Below are 23,201 nucleotides of genomic sequence, written 5' to 3'. Positions count from 1 at the left end.
CATGGATCTGCTCATTCCTTCCATTCAATCTCATAAAGTAATCTTGAGTATAGATAGCCACCCCCATGGCTCATTAAGTGACTGTGGACTTGCCAGCGAAGCTCAAAGTGAGAGGACCACGTCACTGTACCGTAATTCAACGCTGTTAACAACACATATTGGTCGTTAGGTTTATCGATTGAACACTATTACTTGTGGTTGTGTTATTCCATGTTAATAGGTAATTAAGTCGTGGTACTTAAATAACCTCCGGATATCTAACTACTGACGTTGAGGGTAAATCTAACTGCGTAAAAAATGGACTATTTAAAACAGCTACACAGCTGAACTAAGAAATAACAACATTAGAAAATGTATTAATACTCCGACGGCAGCTAAAAGTATATATGCAATTAACAAAATAACACACCAAACATATTGAACGCGAATCTATTGATTTTCTGGTCCATGCATAAATAAAACATGTCGATTGCAGCTCTGTCTAAACTCTGCTACTGATATTCGCACGAAAAATGTTAGTTCAACAAAAATTTTGTTACCGTAACTTTGCTAAAAACCAACCGCTATTCGTCAATATCTGTTACTGGCCAATTTTATTTTATAAAAGTTCCAATTTGATGTTTAACGTTCACTTTATAGACTTCTATTTGCTTATTATATACGAATAACGAATTGAGGGCAGCCGGGAACTTGGAACTCGATGTAGTCAAGGTGGATACCACTGGTTGACTGACTTCTAGAAAAGCCCAGGGCTCTGGCTTTTCCTACCTTCGTAGACGGGGCTTATGGCCGTGGGCAAGCGCTTCTATTTGGATGATACCATTACAAATCCTGTTCTTGATCTAAATTCCGGAACCAGCGGACTGGGAAGAGACATCAGAACTTTCCTCTAACTCGGAAGTGGGGGCCCTTGAAGAGGATAAAAGGAGTAACTTGTGGGACTGATATCGCGGCGCAAGTGTCCATATAGATTTATGCTTTCAATAAAGCGTGTATTCCCATCTATTTCCTTATGTGATTTCCTACATGCGTCTCAGTAAGACACTTGGGTAAGTGTGCCTAGCACCCTACTTGTTGAGATTGTCGAGGATCGAGTGTGCCTTCTTCGTTAGTTCTAGTGCGTCCTAGTGATAATCTTATTGTGCACTTGGGTATCTGCTTAGGTCTAGCTAAAGCTACCCGTGGGTTCTAAATGGCTTGGTCGTTAACCGATGCTGGCTAAAGCCCTGCGCTAGGCCAGTGATGTCGTTGTATATCTCGTATCTGTTAACTTTCAAATAAACTATCCACGCGCAAAAGAAACATTTGCTCCACGTGGTGAAAGCTACGCTAGGCTTATCAACCTGGCGTTATCAAAGTGCGCGCAGGTAGCCGGACTGAATTCAACCGCCTACGAGCGGAGGCAGAAGCCTAATTGCGAACAGCAATACGGATGACGAGAAAGTCGCAAGACACGTCTGAACGCTTCCAGCTCTGACCTCTCTATAAACTATACACTCCCTTACGAAGACTATGCATCAGAATGTTCGTGCTACTACATCTATGTAATTACAAAAGTAACGAATTAAAATCAAAATTTTCTGAACTCATGTTTGATATTTAATAAATGAAAATATGTGTACTTTCTTCTATACGAAATTATTTTTGTTGTGGTCCACAAAGTAAATAAATATCATTGTCACTAGTTGAATATACGACAGAGCATAGAAATAACATAAGCAATAAATGAAAGCTAGCTTTCCTTTAATCGATATAAAGACAAAGTAGAACATCAGCAGATGTCGGTGATACGAAGTTTGCAGCATGTATGAAAATGTCACGTAGAGAGAGATCTACATTGATGCGAATAATAGATTTTTATTATAAATAAGACCTCGATTGTAGTTATATATGCAAATTTATTCTTTCTTATAAAAGGAAGATAATGTATAAATTTATAATTTATGAAGTGCTTCATAATAGGTTAATATATAATCTTTTAACTATATGGCTGAAAATAGACTAAGGGTCCTTCGAGTAGCAGAGGGGCGAATAATAATCCTAAACCGTTTCAAAATGCACTGCTAAAAATGAATCCATCCAAATGAAAGCTAGGTTGGTATATACCTATAGGTATGTAACCTAGTTTCTTTTTGGTGATTTAATACAGATAATTTACGACGTAATAAAAGTAATTTGCCACGTGAACCAAGAAATAGGTTAAACATATACATAGATTAAAAAGCAGAACATTTCTTGTCAAAATTTAATAAAACAGAACGGTAAAGAATTTTAACGCCATGCCGCCAATTCATTTAGTAGATATAAGTTACTACCAAGACATGTTATAATTTAAAATTATAGATAGTCAAGATATATAAAGATTTGTACTTTTATATAAATTGCACATGTTTAATTTTTACATTACAATGTATTAACCATTTTTAAAACCGGGCTGTCGTTAAATACTCATGAATGTTTTTTAAGTTTGTTTGTTCATTACTATATCTTTACATTTCTTCTAATCATTGGGTAGGCTATTTTTCAACTGTTCTTCTGTAAACGATATAGTTTTATTTTCGTTTTATTTTTATATTTAGTTGTAATTTGTGTAAATTATAACTATACTGCTGTGTTTTTAAATCTATTTATAGAATGAAAGGATCTCAATTTATTTTTAAATAATAATACATGTATGATGTGAGTAAAGTTGCTTTAAGTTTAATATTTGAGTTTTTTCATATAATTATGTTGTCGGTATGCGACTATGGTAATACATGGTTTCAATAATTTTATTTTGAGTTCTACGCAGGGAGTTTAGATTAATAGCCATTTTAAATTAGTGGTATAACTAATTGAGGATTATGTAACAATTGTGTCGTGTACAATGTAAAGCTTCCTCTCTATGAAACGTACAAATACATTATTCGTGGAAATAAAAAATTTTGACTGCATGATATTATTAGAGTTAATTGGTAGTCAATGCATGACGTGCGAAGGTTATTATTTCGCCACATTGTTAGGAGGACAGTGGCCGCATTCGCCTCCTACGCCGGTCACGTCGCAGCCTCGACAGCAGCTTACGGCTTCATGAATAAGTAAATAGGAACAGCGTTATAGCCACAATTACGGCACATTAAAATAACGCTCATGTTGCTTGAAGACAATGACGAATACTATATTCAAACTTTAAAACTTAAGAATTCCTGGGGAAGAGCCTGCTTAAATATATTAAAGCAACATTTTTAACAACTAACGTCTATAGTTGTAAAAAGATGCTGGATGGAAGCTGTTTCCTATCGGTCCTATAGGAAATCTTTGGAAAAGTCCAGCAGTGGATGTTCTGCGACTGAAATGATGATGCTTATAATATTTTTTGACATCACGTTAAGAAATAAGCACAATATCAACTTGGTAAATGATGCCCGTATAAGCGGCAGGACAGTAGAGATGAATAAACGTCAAGCCGTCTCTTCTCAAATATCTCGTATGCCCATTGTCAAGCGCTCACGTACCTCAGACAATGAGGATCACCTCCGTGCACAATGCGTGAGTGTGATGTAGACAGAATTTTTCAATACAAAAATTTTGCATCAACATTTTTACTGCTGCGTTCGTCACATTTATACTTTGACGATACCTCTAATAACCTCCTCAGAAATTATTATACATAACACTCAGTTTGTTTAGAGCGACCTTAAAAACAGCTAAAAAGAGATACCCACTCACCTATAAACGTAAACATTAGCGTTACTAAAATATTATACCCACAACTTACCCACGACTTGGATGGAATTAACCCCATTTTGCTCGTAAGTTAACTCATAAGTAGTTCTTGACTAACATAAATATTTAAGAGACGGCCAACGAATCAATATCGAAGGGAACTTAAAAACTATTAATGTGTGAATTTAATACTTGAACACAGAGTAAATAAAACTCTTAAGTGTTTAAACACGAGTAAGTAGAATAATAAAAAGGTTAGTAGAGCGATGTAACAGGAGGACGTTCCATAATTCATTATGAAAGCAATTTAAATTAAAAAATTCCTTGTTCGGCGTACGACGGATCACATTTCTTATTGACGACAACTTGAGTCTACTGCCCGCTCGGGCAATAAACGCCTTAGCCCTGAGAAGAACAAGAAAAATAAACTAAGTGGAATATATTATTTTAGATAAGAGAATATATATATATATTATAAGTTAATAATTAAGATTAATATGTTACTTATAATTTAAATTAATATATTACTTGTTTCATTAACATTAAAATAAATTGAAAGCGAAACATGACTTTCAAGCTGTGCTATCTCCTATGAATTATTGTTATGTTGTAACTCTTAGAAAAAGTTCCGTTTTTTGACATATTTTCAAAATTTTACAATAGCTTTATGAATATATTGCTTTTAGAAAGATGAATTAATTCGACAATGTCGTATAAGATGTAGAATAAAACATAACCCTTACCGTCACAAACAATAATGTTCCAGAATCTATTTGGTACTAAGTCGTTTTGTAGCGGACTTTTACTGTATACATAACACGATCATCGATTCTTACTTTCGCTTGGCTTTCAGATTGATGCAAAATATTTTTGCTTAAAACAAGAAGAGCATTAACCTCTAAATAGAGTTTTACGCGTACCCATTAACGTGTCGCGTCGCTGAAATATGAATCCCTTTTATACGTCAAAACTTTTTTTTATAACATAAAGTGACTAAACAGCTTCGAACACCTTTCATGTCTCATGAAAGGTGTTCGAAGCTGTTTAGTTTATAAGGGCAAGGCGCCCTTTATAAAAAGCGTCCATGGTGTAGAAATTCAAAATTCTGGTGTAGTCGCCATAAAACGTACGTTTTCTACGTATCTAAGACCGATTTATAAGTTAAGTAATAAGAATCGTCCTTTTTATAATAATTCCAACGTTAGAACGTCCGCTGGCGGACAAACGGGCCTTCCCCATAGATTCCCAATAGGATCAGTTGGAAGCCGCTTGTATCCAGCGCCTTCTAACGGCATTAACAACGTCGTCCGTCAACCTTGTGAGTAAACGTCCTTCGCTATGCTTGACCGTGATACTCCAGAGCCTTACAACCTCAGCGGCTATCTGTTATGTGCTATTTGGTTCTGTGTCCACTGACACTTCAAATTACGAATCCGCTGGGCTATTTCAGTTCGGTTCGATCTCATAGAGAAATGCCGAGCACAAAGCCCTCTCGATGGCTTGTTGAGCGACTAAAGCTCACCAATGAGTTTCAAAGTGAGAGACAACATTTTTAATGCAATACAGATGACAATATTCCAAGTCGAAATTTAATAAAGATATTGTCAAAACATTTTTTTTAAGAATTTTCAATGATATGATGTAATTGTACAAAGTAGCATAAGCTAAAAAAACGTCCTAATTATAAACTACTGAAATAACCTGATTAATATACTCTGATTGTACTTTGTAAATTATTGAAATTGTTTAATTTTTATGAGTACGTTAAACGCAAACCGATTATACATCTGAGTATTTGTTGTTATTTCAAGTAACATATCGAACGATCAATGATCCGAACATAATTTTAGTGTGGAAAATTCAATATCAATTACCTTGTCGAGCCGTATTGGGATATCTCCATTATAAATTTATTTACATTTTTTTATTTCATTTATTATAAATAAATATTTACATTAAGTCTAATTGTTACATAACATGCTCAAGAGATTAGAATGTTTTTCGTATATAAATAAAATACTTATTGCGGAAACTAAAAAAACTACATGAGAGTAAAAATTAATTATTATTAACAATACGGTAGGAAATTAAATAATGTTAAAGGTAATTACTGTAAGGTTGAATGGTGTATCACCTATAAATAATGCACAAAGAATATTACATTACGTTTTGCAATTTATGATTACTAAGCAAACACAGCAGAAGTACACATGCAGCAAAAGATGCTCACTTCATAGAACAAAGGCCAACTAAAACCAAGTTCACCAAAAATAAAATTGTGTGTTTTTGGTTTATAATACTATGTAAGGTCATCTAACGTAGACACCAATTAAAACTATAATTGAATCAATTACCATGTCTTCATCATCATCATCATTCCAACCATAAGACGTCCACTACTGAAGACAGGCCGCTTTCTGTGTCTGCATTCAGCGTCTTCCGATGACCTTAACGTCGTCTTAAGGTCGTCCGTAGAAGTTGTGGGTGGACGCTGTACGCTGAGCTTCCGGTTTCCTAGCTGTTTGTGGATTCTACTCAAAGAACTTTAGGCTCCAGCGGTCAGCTGATTTGCGCGTTATGTTGTCTTTGCCCTGATACTGCAACTTGCCAATACGATAGGCAAAGTTTTTTTCAAAGCCCCCGTTATTAGGTGCCTCTCATTCACCTATCATTTGGAAGGACATTGTCATTTCTCTTTGTTTAATAATTTTTTTTCACGTTTTATTTTATTTCCGCACTCTACAGCCATTTATCTTAGGTTCTTTCATTCTTTTTCTTACTTTCCACGTTTCGCGTCTTACCCTTTCATTCCATGTCCCTCTTTTCCGATTCCTCTCTTCCGTCACCTAATTCCTTAATTTTACAATTTATATATTTATTCTTTTATTTTACAAAATTTTGTTTTACAGTTATAATTTTGTTTACAATTTACTTTTTATTTGGTTTTACAATGTTTTCTCAAGTCTTATTTCGTTTTATTATATCTATTACAATTTTTTAATACAGTTTTAGAAATGTAGGTCTCGTATCTTCATCTCTTATTAGTAAAGCCGTTGTTTCTTCGTCAACCTTCATGCCTAACCGGCATTCGGAGTCGACCCGGAGTCCTCCTAACGCGGGACAGTGGACTACAAGGTGGACCACGGTCTGGTCCACGCCCGGTTCACAAAAACACGAGGGGTCCTCCTTGAGTATAAACTGGTGAAAGTACTCGGAGAACCCGCCGTGCCCCTTCAGAGAGGCAATGTTGGTTATTTTCGTTCGTCTACAGATCTCTTCATACCTGATTAGATCTCGTAAAGAAATGCCGAGTATAACCAACCGCCAATGGTTGACGAGTTCAGAGACCGTTGATGAGCGCAACGTACAATTATTTTATTAAAATTATAACTTCTTATTTTCATCTAAGTTATGACATTAAAACAGTTCCTATAATTTCATAAAAATAAAGCAAACGAATTAGTTGCATCAATTTATCAAATATAAAATACATTAATCAATTATTATTTTTACAATTTATTATCACCATTGCAACAGTATATAGTAGAGAGGCAATTTGAATGGAATAATTTGAATATATTTAATAAGGGAAGCTTAATAACAGGAGCGCTTTGTGGATTATTTCATTTTCGAATATTAAATTGTCTTTCCGGATCAAATGATGCGATTTCCTTTGTACTGTTTTCGTGCACAATAATTCAAAGTTATCTTAGAATATATAAGTGGTGAGTATACTTAGCATATATTGATAAATATATGTAACACTTCATATTGAAATATGTGAATATATTCATTTGCGAGCTTTTGAGCGTCAACGTGCGTTAAAAAAAACAATCATTTCTTAAATAACAGGCTCCATTTTAAAATTAGTAAATATATTTGAAAATCAAAATTAAGGAACGTCAACTCGAGAGCAGACTTTTTTTGTTAGTTTTATACAGCTAGAAGAATTTCAGTAAAAAATCTCGTACACTGCTACACGTTTTTTTATAGACGCCTCGTGGTAAAAAAATGGCGTTATTTTATTTTTATTACATTCAATGTAATGTGTAATCAAAATATTTTCCATCGAGTATATTTTTGTACATATTTATAGAAGTTTTTGTATGTGTTAAAAAGATCTGCTTCCATTACATCAAATCCCACGTAAAAGTATTGGCATGAGATTTAAAAAAATTAAATATTTATGTGAAAGACGACAAACAACTAAATGTAAACACGCATTATGTAACGTCATAAAATTGCGGTAAGAAATTGGACAGTATGAAAAGTTTTGATGTAAAATAATGCATTTTCAGTTTCTAATTCTTGTAAGGAGGAACCAAGACCAAAGGACCGAAGGCCTCCCACGTAGATTAATTTTTATGCGAGCGATTGGTACTCGTATGTCTTATACTCGTATAACAAGTGTTAATTATGTTTGGCGGAAATTGGTCGAAGCTTCCACTGCATGGTACCGATTCGCCCCCTCGTCCGTAACGGTGGAATGAATATGAACAATTTTCCATCTCTACGCAACCGTCACGAACTGTTCATTGTTATTGTGTAATTGGGATTACAGCATTGTGAAAAGATTGAAATATGAATATTAATTAAAATAAAAGACGATACACATTTTATTTACTATTTTGTTTTCAGCTACATTTTATATTAAAAATGACGTCATATACGTCATATACAAGTTCATACATACTTGTATATGACGTAAGGACAATCTTGTCGTCTGTTCTGATGATAAATACCTTTGCCTCAGAGGGACTAAATTTTTATTTAAAACAGTATAAAATGATTTATTAATTAACGATTAAATAGCCTAAAGACGAACTTATTATTCGTAAGCAGTGCTATCTTCTATTATTTAATCAGGAGCTTTTTTATAAATAGCTTTCCAAATATTATCTGAGATCTTAATGTAAAAAAAAGCATATACATTGCACACTGAAAGATTACTAACTCGATCAAGTCAAGTCTAAGGTATAAACGTGTTTTTAGCAACCGTCCGACCAACCGGCCCCAGAGGGTCGAACCTCGAGGAGGTCGGTTGCTATTACCTGACTAACATTACTACCACTTTAGAAAGCATTAGAGCTGGAAGACCAATTAACAAAGACTTACTCCGCCGAATGGATGTAAACTGGCTGGGGTTTTTTGTTCCCTCCTACAGGTTCAAAGGGCTCGGATCGTTACTTTGGGGACAATCAGGTATTTGGGCTTCACTCAGAAGATGGCGAGGACCCACAGGACCGCGTCCCTGCACTCGGCCTACGGAAGGATAACCTTGCCGGGCTACTTCCTCTGGATCTGCGGGTCCATAAAGCAGCCCATTTATTTGAAATAAAAAGAGGCATCTCTCGGCAAGTGGTAGGGGACCGGGACTTGGAGATACCGGTTAGCTACCTGAGACTTCTACACCCTGTCAGATTTTGTCAGATTGGTGTGCAATTCTCCTGCCTGGAGGAAGGTGAGGAGGCTGCCCGACTTGCCACCGCGGCTGCCGATCTGTTTATTTACACCGACGGTAGCCGCGTAGAGGATAAGGAGGGTGCGGCGTTCTGCGTTATGCAGAATGACGAAACGAAACATATAGATATTACGAGTTTACCACCGTACGGGATGTACTTCACTTTTTGCAGGAACATTTTAAGAATTTTAAATACTCCAAATAATGATGAAACTGGATTACTGTTTAAAAATAATTGATAAGTGTTCGTGAATCATTTCAATCAAATTATTGTTTCAGATAGAACTCAAAGTTCTTTATCGCTTTAAGGTAAAAGTGCCAATTTGGCCAATTAGAAAGAAAGAATTAAAAAATAAGGGTTATTAATTTTGTTTTCATCATATTATTAGCTTATAAGATGGTATAACCATCTAATAGTTTGTAAATAAAAAGTGTGCATGTTGGCCAGCTCTGTAACGACAAGATTACGGATATTCACTTTTAAACATCGGCGTCCCAAATAATTCAAGTAATTTCTTAAGTAATTTATTAAGGATACGCTTTTGGTATTTTGCATATTGTGAAGATTTTTCTTGAATTTATATTTAATTTTATTATATATTAACTATTTGTTTGGGATTTGCAGAAGATTTGCAAGGAATTAATATGAATTCAGTGAATTATATCTTGTTTACATTAGCATCGGAGGGGTAGGCCCTTTACTGGCATCTAATTTACAATAAAAATTAGAAGTTGCCCATGGTGGGCAACTACCGAGATCTTGAAATATTTATTTAATTTCATTCATACCTTTTAAATTTGACCGAAATGCACGAATGATTGATAAAAAATATTTGTGTTATATTGTTTTATTCCAGTAATGGGCCAGGCGGGCAACTGACAATTTTGACCAACTACTAAAAACATACCTATGTGGCCTATACATTAGCCGAATGTCTTGCTAATGAACCTAATTTTTCTCTTAGATGCCTGGAACCAAAGGAATCTTTTTTTTTAATTATTAGGAGAATGCAATGAAAAACGCAGTTGGGTATGTGCGTTTACACAGCACCTCAATAAGAAAAACAGACAAAAATTTGGGGTACCCCGACAACTTTATCAAATAAAGTAAAAAGGAAATCTCTACTTGAGCATTGGCACCAAAGATACCAAAAACTCTTGCTAAAAAGGGAGAAAAGAACGTTTACCAACAGATTAACGCCGATGATAAGGAATGCCTCACAGTTCTTATCGCTGGAAATGCAAATGAAAAAAAAGCGAAAGAGAGAGGAAAGAGATGTAAGAAAAAAAATTCTAGAGATCTTATGAAACGCCGCAGGTCAGAACAAGCTACTAAAGCTAAAAAATTAAGAAAAAAGCTAAGTTTCTCTTCTTTTTCTTCGGGCACAAATGCAAATGTCACTTCTGGGGATGAATTCATGAAAGATGATAAAAGATGAGAGATGATTTTGGTGAGAAAAGCAGGATACCTCCCAAAAAAAATTTCGGGGAGTACATTATCGTTTAGTACGATGGCAAATTATACCCGAAGGTTGTTTTGGAGGCACTCCCATCTTAAACTAAAATTTTCTGCCATGGCTCCAAGCGGAAAATAAAGGAAGTGGCCTATTTGACCAGACGTGCTCTACTACGAATGGGACGCTGTAGTTACAAGCATTGAAGAGCCGACAAAACCAGTAAAACGAGTGCCGGACAACAATCTACCGGAAATGCTTAACTATAACTGTGACTAAAAAATTGTGAAAAATTTATTATTTTTTATTCTTTGTATACAAGAAATAAACTTTTCATTCTTTCTTTCTTTTTTTTCATATATAATAAGTGGTTCGACACGGTAAATGTCTTAATAAGCAAAGATAAAGGGGGTGGGCAACTACCAGCTAGGAAGTAGCAATCGTTTTTGTGGTTTCATTTATTTTACTTTGGTTAAAATACTGCTGGTTTTTAAAATGTATTACAGAGTGAATTCATTAAACAGCAGGATTAAGTTTACGAACAAATTAGATAAATGTTATACTAAGAGCCCATATTAAATTTAATAAGTTTAAGCTATAGGCCGATGATACTATGAATTTAAAAAAATTGTGCCAAAATCCTTGCTCAATCCAGACCTTGCTATAAACTAGTTATATTATTATTTGATTATACTATTATGTATACATTTCAGGTAAGTTCAAGTTAAATTAAACAGAGAAGTAAAAATAAATCAACGAAGGTAGGTAAAATAATTTTTACGTGTTTAAGTCTTTGTACTTATTTATTATTATTTGTTTCTTTTTTCATTATTTCAATAACTTCGACAAGAGTACTTTCAAGTTTAAATGTCGCGACAGTTTTTAGGCTCTTATAATTTCCAGATTTGCATAAAATGTAAAAATCTAAATTTTATTGGCGATGCTTTGATTCAGGTTACATGAATTTTTTGAACAGATGTGAAGGAAAAAATTTCGCAACATACGGCGAAAGTGACGGTTATTACATTTACTATTTCGCCAACGGTCGCTGAAGCTCGCCGGACCTCGTGATTGCATTAACACGTACTCAGGCGCCGTACGAAGGTTATAAAAGTTTACGCATACAATATTGATACTTACATACGCTTCAAATAGTCATCGATTTTTCTTGTTTATTAATAAGATCGTATTCAAAATATTGAAAAGAATACGTCATAAAATAGATTTAAATCATTTATTAAAAAAGAAAACACATTTTTAATTAAACCTCAGTCTTGGTCGACGGTCGGAGATTTTAAAGCAGGAAATTAGTTCGAGAATCGAGAAATTAATGAATCTTTGTTGGCATGAAACATTTTTGATCAACTTTCAATACTACTATGATTTTATGAATTTGACGTCCACCCACAAGGCGAGTTGATAACCATGTTAAGGTCTTCGGAAAACGCTGGATGCAGGCCGCTTCCAAACGGTCTTGTTGGAAATCTTTGGAGGAAGGCCTAAGTCTTTATATGTTTATTATACATCCTATGGCTGGAATGAGGATGACCATTAAATTTAATGTTCTATTAAATTGGAAAAGATCGTATTAATTAGGTGCGCAAAAATAGTAATGCTAACCAAAGCAACGTTTTAGTACAAATCTGAACAGGTGTAAAATATAATATAATTGATAAAGATGACGATGACGAAGTGTTGATCGAGCGAGATGTGAGTTGATGAGTTGATTGAGTTGTTTGTTCGGTAGGTAAATTTAGTTTTTTTTTTGTGGTAAAAATGTAAGACTATCTTCGCATAATGAATAAATATTTAATTAAATTATATATTGGCCATTGTAATCCAACACCTTTTGCCACCTTTCTAGTAGTAGCATGATTCCACGCTCATAAAATTTTTGGTCTTTGCTGGCAAAAAACTGATCCGAATAATTTTAGTCGTGTTCATTTGAGGTAATGGTTTTTAAAAAATTTTGCAGTGACCGGAACAAATAATAATCTGAACGGGCCAGGTCTGGAGAATATGATGGGTGTGGTATAACTTCCCATTCAAGCTGTAAAATCTTTTGGCGAGTGACCAATCTTGTATGATGTCTCGCATTATCTTGGTGGAACACTTCGAGGTTACACCCTGGCCTTTTAGGTGGTCATAAATAGTTGAATTCTAAAAACTTAACATCTCACCGATCTCTTGTGTTGTTGTTTGCTGATTTGCATCAACTAATGCCTTTATCACGTCTTTATCAGCTTCAACACAAGAGATCGGTGAGATGTTAAGTTACAAGGCAACTAAGGCACTGGCGTATTGTCAACATATCTTCTCCATACACATCGGTTAATTTCTTTTCTATAGTAAAAATCTAAATTTTAAAAGGGCACCGACTAAAAACTACGGCGTAAAATCAATTTAACTTATTCACACACAAGCCTTGCTATATCAGCGGTCAAAACATATAATGACAATGCGACTTAAGTGTGAAGATAAAGAATTATTAAAAGTAAATTAAAAACTTAAATATAGAATAGATATAACAAAAGCCTATTTAGAAAAAAACAGAGCCATTAGGGAGGCCTAAAAGAGATTAGAATTTAAAACGTGAAGAGATATCGCAAATAGGATGGACATACTCAAAACATCGTTTTATGAAGACGTTTATAGTCTTTCCAATACAACATCTGGTCACATAAATGTCTACAAAAATAACCCAGTGCCAAGATTTAAAAAAAAAAGAATTGGAAGCTTCCCTCAAGGAATTAAAACATAAATAAAAGTACAGGCCCTATCAGTATCAAAAATATTATGCTCAACACTTGCGAAGAAGTACTGGTAAATATCCTTACAACCATCTTTATAACCAAATTTAAGTACAAAATGAACTACCAGAATAGCGGCTATGTTTAGAAATAATACTGTTCTATAAAAAAAAGATATCCTAAAAATATCACGAACAACAGCCCAATTGACCTAACATCTTGTCAATGTAAAGTGTTCGCTATCACACTGCTATGACCCATTATAAAGGACATTGATGAAATCAACCTAAAGAACAGACGGTGTTTTTAAGAACTATTCAATTATTGACCAAATCTGGAAACAAATTGTAATTGAGAAGTATAATGAATTAGACATGCCACTGTACTAAACATGCACATAATTATATAAATGCATTTGACCTAATTTCACATGAATCAATCTGAAAAGCATTAAACGAACAAGGTGTAAAATGTTCAGTACACAAAGCTGATCAAAGCTATTTACAACAATAGCATTACGAGAATACGCTAAGGAGCTCAACGACCAACATTTCAAATAAAACGGGGAATCAAACAAGGAGATCCACTTTCACCCAAACTGTTTATAGCGGTACTAGAATCTATCTTCAGGAAGTTAAATTGAGAAAACGCTGGAATAAAGATATATGGAAAACATCTCTCTCATCTGAGGCTTGCAGATGGATATAGTATTGCTTTCAGAATATCGAAAAACTAAATTACATGGTTGATTTAAGTAGAGTAAACGAGTGGGGCTTACAATTAACCGTGACCAAGTCAATGACAAATAGAAAAAAAGCCGGTAAATATTGGGGATACAACTCTTGAATACGTGGAAGAGTATATAGTATATATAGTATTTAGCACGTAAAATATTTGTAAACATTTCAATTTCGTGTGGACAAAGAAATTAAGGGAAGAATAAAATTTACATAGAACAGATATTGGTCAATGAAGGAAGTTTATAAAAGACGTTCACCAATTAAAATGCAAAAATTAATAAATAAAATCAAGCCGTGTCAAAGGAGTATAGAAAGAAGCTTTCTAAATGTAAAGCTACGAGACAAGGTAAACAGCACTTTGATAGGTAAAATAACAAAAGCCAAACCTGTTGTCAAAAATGCACTACAGTGGAAATAGGGAGACCACATGTAAAGGTAAAAGACGATAGCTGGTCACAAATTACTACAAAATTTACTCCTTTATACAAGAAAATATCGAGAGGTACGCTGGACAAAATATGGAGTGATGACATCATGAAAGTTACAGGAAATTCACGGTCAAGGTTGGCCAGAGATAAAGGAGTCGCGACAAGAGACCCTTACATTAATAACAAAACATTAATATAAAGTTAAGGAAATTAAAGCTAAACTTTTATTTGAATTCCAATTGAATTTTCGAAAATATTACGCCTTTATTCTCTTTTAATGAAACCTATAATTCGGATGGTATATGAGTACTTAGGAATCATATGACCTTTAACCCTATAAAAAAGTCTCAATTAAATAAACCAGTTAGTCAGACCTTTGCTTCATCAATTGAGCTGTTAACAAGCTATGCGGCACAATTTGACGCAGTACACAGTGCATTTGTAATTCAAGGAACTGTTTAGTTTTACTTTATTCATAAAACATTTTTCAAAATCAAAACAGAGTTTCCCTAGAGTTTCAAGTTATTTAAAAAGTACATAAACCAGAGAAAATACTAGTTTCCTTGCGGAAAAGGAATGCAACAGCTGGTGTTCCTCTCCCGCAAATATTGAAACGAAACTATGCTTATTTTTAGGCAATAGGTTATTTGTAGATGATGAACAACAGAATGCTTCATTTGTTCGCCTCTTCGATTACAGTGCCGTTGATTAAATTCAAAATGAATTATTATTTTGAGAAAATGTTACGAAATTCTGTATAATTTATTTAATTTCAACTTAAACACCGTACTTAAAAAATAATATTTATTTTTGTATACCTACTTCGAAACAGCTAATGTAAGTAAAATCAGTATCAAATTTAATGTAAGACGGAATTGGCATAGTTTAATGTATAGTCTATCTAAATAAGATTTTTTAAAATAAAATTACGTTAATAGAATTAAAAAACAGAAAGATTTTAATTAAAACCGGTTGTTGGATTTCTATGATAATCTATAGTTCGAATTACGTACCTATAAATATTACGCCAATAGGAAGCTCTAGCTAGATTGAGCTACCAACTAAAACAACACTTATCTCGAATCTCGCTTACCGGTAGATTACACTGAATTTGTGCCTGTAAACAAAGATCACGTATTGATTCACCTAGACACCTGTGTTTTGAATTTTATAGACAAGACATAACATTTGGAACTGAAATACTTTCCAAATAATAGGTTACGACAGAATAGCAGCATTGTAGCACCTTTTTTAACTAAATATTATAATTTTGTAGAACGTTTAACTTAGTTACTTCGTGACTAACAATTCGAAGTTAGTGGTCAAAACCATAAAATTACTTGCAAAACAAACCAAATTTACATATCCGTATTTACAATCTAGTCCCTTTTAAAGTACAAAAAATTATATATAGAAACACTCCAACAGATTTAATATTCGATAATTATCTTATATTAATGTAGGTTAATCCACTAAAAGTAACGTAAATATTGATTTTAACAAGAATAACCAAATTTAATTTCACCACGATCGTTTTACTTGTTGACACGGGTACGGCTGGTTTGACTTACATGAGAATGCGTCATAAATTCTTAAAATTTTTGTAATATTGTTATATGCTTGGAATTTCTCATCGTAATATAACACAATGAAATCCCGGTGGCATGAGAGTACTCTCGTAAAGCTCGTTAATTAAATATCCCAACCAAAGTTTTGTTGCTATTTTATGTTTGTGTTAAACTACACTGTATTGTGTCAATATTTGCGGGGTTTAATTCCTACTTATTGTATATGGAATAACGAGGAATTTGCATTTAAATTAAAACTTGGCGTACGGAATTAATTAGTACGAGTGCAACAAAGGTTTGCATTCACTGTAACTTGGCTTTTACATTACACGGACGGCTTTCTGGTGCCGGAAATGAATATATTGAATCTCAGCTATGGACTGTTAGTCGAGATTAAGGAGAAAACCATCTGAAGCTCGGGAAGTTTCTAATATTATACAAAACAAGTATGAATTTATTGTAAGGTCTGGTACGTAATAGAAACAGGTGAGTACTATTCTTCATCTGTTACCAATTACGCTCGTTAAACAGTCGGACCTTAAAATTATTCAGTGGCTAAAACGGTATCAATCCATTTGATCTTCAACACAGACTATAAAAGGAAATTCTCAGGGTATAACACGGAATGCAGTTATTAGCTTTTATCATCATCATAATTTCAGAAGTAGGACGTTCAAAGATGAACCTAGATTACTTCCATAAATTTCTAATAAGGTCGTTTGGAAGCGGGGTGCATCCCATTCAGGGCTACCCCCTCAAGCGCTCTTCCAGCAAAATCCTTTCCCGCTATATGGTGGGGAGTTCATCTTTATAAAACTTGCGTAAAGCCTTTATTCCCCTACAAGTCAAGAGTGTGGTCATCCAAAAGGTAGTCTTTGGGCACGAGGGGTTCTCTGAGTACCTTCATAGGTTTAAGCTCAGAGAGGACCCCTCGTGCTTCTGTGAACCGGGCATGGACCACACCGTGATCCACCTGGTAGCAGAATGTCCCGCATTTGGAGGGCTCCGGTACGACACCGAATACCGGATAGGAAAAAAGATTGAGGAGGCGACACTCGCCTCCATTATAATGGAAAAGGATGCAAGAGAGTCCGTCCACAAATTCTTCAGGAAAATTGCACAATACGTAATTAATAGGAATAAAACATAGTTAAACATAAAATATTGTAAGTCTTATTATATATTTAATCTTATTAAGATAGATTTATTGAAATTAAAATAAAAAAATGTAAAAATCTGTGAAACAAATTGATTTAGATAACAAAAATAAATAAACTAAATAGAGCTGTGATACTGCAATAGAAAATACAACTGAAGTGTTTGAGGATGGATGAAAGGAATGGAATGATTGAGAAAGGAAGATGGAATTATGGAAAGATAGAAAGAAGAAAAAAAGATATTGTGAACTATGGAAGACGAGGACGAAAATAAAAAATTCATGTGAAAAAATTGTTAATAAATAAAAAACCCTGTTCCCAACAAAATAGGGGTGGAAAGACAGGTCCCAATAGCGGAGGCCTCACTAAAAAAAAGGTAGTCTTTTGACAACCACGGGAAGGAAAATCCAGATCGCAGATCTGTAAGAGCTAAAGCCAATGAAGTCAATTCGTGAGTCTATAGATATATAGATATCTATAGTCTATAGATAGAACATGTGACCCCCCCGCTTACGATGGAGGAGCTCCGATGGTCCGATTCAACCTTCAATACTAAGAAGGCTTCTGGCTCTGACGGACTCACCGCGGACGTCTACAAAGGGGCCGTCGCCATAGACGCCGCACTCTTACCGGTGTCTCGTGCTTTCCCACTTCCCCACGAAAACGAAGAAAGGCAGTGGTTATAGCGTTACGTAAGTCAGATAAGGAAGACTACGCGCACCCAAAGTAGTACAGGCTCACCGGAAGATTGCCTCATTTTGGGCAAGATCTTGGAGAAGTCACCACTAATACGGCTTAATGCCACAGAGCTGTACCAAAGACACCCTGTATGTCCTGGTCCAGCATCTGCGAACTCGGTTGAAGGAGAAGGAGATCGCAATGCTGGTATCATTAGACATAGAGGGAGCCTTCGATAACGCCTGGTGGCCTGCTATAAGGTGCAGACTGGCAGAGAATCGCTGCCCCGTGAATCTGCGGCGCCTTATCGATAGCTACTTTAGCGATCGCAAGGTGTCCGTATGGTACGCAGGGGCAGAGTGGGCCAGGAAGACCATCAAAGGTTGCGGGCAGGGATCCGTAGGCGGCCCAACGTTTTGAACCCTCCTCATAAATCCTCTCCCGGAAGAGGTCACAAAAAAAGGGACACACTGCCAGGCTTTCGCAGCTGACATTTTGCTGGTCTTCTCCTGACAGAAGGCCCAGGACATTTCGAGTAGGGCTTCGCCCGTATTCAGGAATGGGGAGTTAGAAACAAACAGGTTCGTCCCTCGCAAGACAAATGTGATGGTGTTAAGCAATAAGCTGAAGTATGACAATCTATTACTGAATATGGGATGTGCGCTGCTTGATCAAACTAGGGAGGTCCCGATACTAGGTATTCACAGTTGATGGTAAGCTCACGTTCATTAATCACCTGGAGAACGTGTGCAGGAAAGGTCAGGGTCGCGAAGGTATCTAAGGATCTGAATCCCGAGGTGATCAGGTCGATGTATGGGTGAAAACGCAAGCCTGGGCGGAGGGAAATAAAAGAGAGGACCAGCTGGCCAATGATGCAGCTCTTAAGAGTTAAAAATTGGCATAGTATGGTGGTAGCCCCATCCTCGCTCACAGTGATTTCGATTCGAGTGGTCTTCTCTTTCATGAAATATTGCATACTTACACTCGTTACACTACACACTCACACTCGTATAATCTACCTTCGTCCGTACAACTTTGTTCAACCGGAGAGATCGGGCTAATTTCATTTTGTTGTTCATGGACCCTTCTGTTCCGCGAACTCAGTTTCGATCAAAGTAGAAAAATTTCCGGGCTAGCAGCATTAACAACAAATACAGTATACAACGGCCTGATTCTTGCGGCTAAGCGACATGGCCCTTATTCTACGTCAGATTCAGTTTTAATTTAGCCAACCCAAATCATCCAGGAATATTTACAGCCGTTTGATATCTCCGACGATATTTAAGAGGACACTTTCTTTGTCCTTAACTAAGGCGTGTGTCCACCTCGTGGGTTGACATCCTATGCTGCACTTGCCGATGCTTCCCTGAGAAGCCTCGGCTCGCCCTCAGATTGGGATGCCGTCGACCTCTTAGATCGTCTAGGCGGATGCTTCATGCAGAGAGAGGGACCCCAAAGAAGGGACATGAACTTGATTCTTGAGATGCCACTCGTCGACAACACTCCTTTAGCATTTGGACTTAGGGCATTTGAGAGGGCTGAACGTTGACTTAGTCGGTTGCTTTTATTTAATATTAATATGGATATTACTACCACTTCAGAAGCATTAACGCTGGGTGATGAAGTGGCCAAAGAAACTTCAACAATGCTTCAATCCAGAATGATCAAGGATTTGCGACTCTCGGGATACATTGAATTTTCCTCAATTCCGAGGTTGCTGATTGGTTTTCGGCATATAAATGTGTGTGTTCTTGTCCTTGTATGACCAAAGGGTTTGCGTGTGTTAGAGTGGGTCTGATTACATCTTTAAAGAGCTACACTTTATTTGACACTTATATTTTACTCCGGTTGATAAGTAACGGTTAAAATGTCTGAGAATAAGGTCGCCTTTTTCGTTCGTTAGGGACTTGTGCATAAAAATTTAGTTTGTAGTCCAGGACGAGACCTACTTAATAGACTTGTTTCGCCCATGGCACCGAATTTCCATGAGCTAAATGGGATTTAGAAGGCAACGATATCACTTCTAGAAGAGCATTGTCGCACCTTTGCTGGGATAAATTTCGATTCGAGATTACTGGTACTACTGTCCTAAGACATTGGCTGCAGTCTAGAGGTGTTTGGTGAGGGTAGCAAACGCCTGAAGTATAGATACAGCTGTCGTCTGGGCGCCGAACCTTTAACGCGATGTATGTCGTTGATATAGAGCGAGTATAATATCGCCCCTATAATCAATCTTTTGAGCACACCTAACCTAACAAGGTGTACCCAGGAGATAACAAGCTTCCCGTTTTTGAGGACCTCTCGTTCCCCCCTACATATAGGATAGGGACTTTGTTTACAAGGGTAAACTATCTTTTCAATTTTGATTGTAATTTTATTTTATTTTTCCTTACTTTATATTTTTTGTTCATCTTTCGTTCTTCACAGCATCTGTCACTTTTACATTTTTCTCCTCTTCGTTCGCACTTCCTTTTGTATCCCTCTCCTAAATCCCAAAATATCACAGATTTGTTTTAACTATTATATTACTTCGCTACTATGTATTGAATTCTGTCCTATTGTTTTACCTAACCTTAGAAATGTCAGGCGATAATCTTTGTCGTTCACCAGTAAGGCGATTTTACTTACTTTAATCCTTTCTCCTTCGGTCCGGTTCTTTGGACTAAAATACTACAGGGACCAGAAGCCGCCCGCCTATTACGTGAGCGGTAGTAACCGTTTATAGGTGTCGGATTCGTAGGAGCAATGAGGTTAACTCCAGATGTCGTATATATGTTTGTTTTGTTGGGTATGGTTTGTGACTGGGCGTTTAGCGATGCGCGGAATGAGTGATGCTCTTCACTGGTCTTGCGAACGCGCCACCTGGTGATTAATCGCGCAATTAGGGGGTGACCGTTAGCGGTAGCTTGCTGGCTCGCAACCAGCACATTATGGTAAACTGGGTACTTGTCTCCTTGACAAGAGGTATATTCCAAATGATACCCACGCAATCGGGTGTAGTTTAGGCCAGATCTCGTGGTGGAATTTGAAAAGTAAGCGTCCTCAACAACTCCGGCACCATATCTGGACATTACGAGAGCCAGTTTATCTATCAGCGTCCCGAGAGGTGATGGAACCGTAGAGCATTCTTGGTGACGTACGAGAAGTGAGTAAGCCTTACAATCCTTATACCTGCTTGGAGAAACAGGTAGTTCGTTCGCGCACGTGACACTAACCTTAAGGAGCCATGCTATCGGAGTCGGTTGAAAATGATAAAAAATATGACCGACCGTAAATAAGCCCTTGCCCTCCGGCAGTTACTATACGGTCCCCATTGGCATAACTTAACGGTTAGGAACTTTGGGAACAATATAATCAACTAATGAGGAATAGGTAAGAGGGTCTGCTCAAGAAGTCTCGTCAGTCGAATTACATAACTTGTGTACAAATTCGTTATGCAAGACTTTCTCAAACAGAAGAGAGAGAGAGAGAGAGAGAGTGGGAGACAAAATTGTACGATGCACATACCCACATCTTTAGGAAAATCTAGTTTTTGAATATTCCGGTTTTGCTTACTTCCTGATTACTTTTGACTTCTCTTACGCTGCTGAAAGTACACCTGATACTTATAAATCAGATTAACAACGGAGCGTACTCGAGAGAACATTTATTTAACTCTATTAAGCAATGTAACTGACAATTTATTTTAAAAAGATTTGACTTAAATTATACGCTATAAAAAGTTAATGATACACGATACATGATTCACATACTGGAAATTCCCGATAATAAACAAAAATATCGGTTACTATTAAAAATATTTAGGTATTTACTCGTAGGGAAATTGTTTAATATTGGAACAAAGAATAGTAAACATTTTTTCGTTTAAACGAACACATGATTTGTTATAAAATTATTACCAATTAGTATAACTTAATGTTTATTCTTAAAAAAAATGTTTACAAAGTAATCTGTGGCTTAATTTATTGAATGTTAACGCAATTTTAGATTTTATCTATAGCAAGAAATTCAAAAAGAATCGTCAATTTTGCAGTACATTTAATTACGATCATTAGAATAAAAATCAAATCTTCGTAAAAGCATTTCGTACTATTGCAAAAAAAGAATAACAGGTACATCTCTCCCAACAGTCCAATCTTTTAACGGAAAAAGCAAAACTACTGTTTATTTTACCATAGACGTAGACGTATTTAATCCACATTTATTTTACAAAGCTTTGTACATTCCTTATCCAACAAATAGCAATAAAACAAAGCGTACAAAGTATTCAACTTAGACTAGGAACTAGATTACATATTTTCTTACCTTAAATCCTTCGAATATCACTTTTCTTAATTTAATAGTACCTTTTTATAAGGGAGAAATACCTTTCTTGAGGAATATATCACGCAAGCATATTTTTATCCACAGGCGTAAGTAGACATTCGATGTATAAATAATTTGTGTAAAGTTAATACAAGCATTTCAGGAGTTAATACTTGATAAATCTGAATTTCATGGTCATCGCTTTTGTTTCATGTTCGCGTGTGTCATTTTGGCCTTAGATGGAAAACGATACAAGGTTGACTGTTGAAAACGAAATTTCCAAATGACGTTGTGTCACGATCTAATAAATATATGTGCTAATAACATTATTTTTCGAGTAAAACTCAATTACACGAGGGAAGTTTTATTTCGTGTTTTGTATTCAGGCTGAATTGAATCGAATATAGCAAACGGAGATAAGAGAGAGATAACTGAAAGCAAATGTCAAATTCAAAAATGTCAAAATCGCAACAAGTCCATTTGTTTCGACGTTGAGTGGACACAGACAGATAAACAAAAGCTTTAAACTTTAGGACCCTCATTCTTTGTTGAAAAATAATAACTTCACCGAGAGCCCCTTTTACATTGAATATATACAAGTATATTCAAGTCTTGTTCACAAGAAAAAGTTCAATGTTTACAAGAAAAGTTGCTCACTTTTAATACCTTAATAAAAAGGAAAATGTTTTTATTATTTTTTTTCCTATATTGTAATATTGATTCATTCACAATCAGCAACACGCAACAATCCAGCATTTTCATATATTGTTTGCACGGGAATTAAGCAAATACGGAAGTTAAATTTTCTTAAAATCTGTAGCTTATTATAATTTAAATTAAAGATAACGGGGTATAATTTAAGTCATACAGATTAGCTAATTGAATCAAATAACAACGAGGTATAATTTAGTAAAATGCTATTTATTAAAATATAAGACTTTGAAAATGTATTATA

At 35.6% G+C, this 23,201-nt stretch overlaps 1 protein-coding gene across 2 annotated transcripts in view; it reads right to left on the bottom strand.

Annotated features, from left to right (window-relative positions):
• Window positions 1–23,201, bottom strand: part of LOC137922021 (neuronal calcium sensor 2) — a 53,723-nt gene that overhangs the window by 15,932 nt on the left and 14,590 nt on the right. Inside the window, exon 2 of one of the 2 annotated variants that reach the window (XM_068764855.1) lies at window positions 15,632–15,655. The exons of the other annotated variant lie outside the window; for it this stretch is intronic. The gene's annotated coding sequence lies outside the window, so the exon portion shown is untranslated. The remainder of the gene's footprint in view (window positions 1–15,631; window positions 15,656–23,201) is intronic. 2 annotated transcript variants of the gene reach the window in all.

Source organism: Battus philenor, unplaced genomic scaffold (genome assembly GCF_028537555.1).
Source record: "Battus philenor isolate CCGP_79_NKW_IND1 unplaced genomic scaffold, ilBatPhil1.0.hap1 SCAF_1, whole genome shotgun sequence".
NCBI classification, from domain to species: Eukaryota; Metazoa; Arthropoda; class Insecta; order Lepidoptera; family Papilionidae; genus Battus; species Battus philenor.
This window is presented reverse-complemented; position numbering and strand designations above follow the sequence as displayed.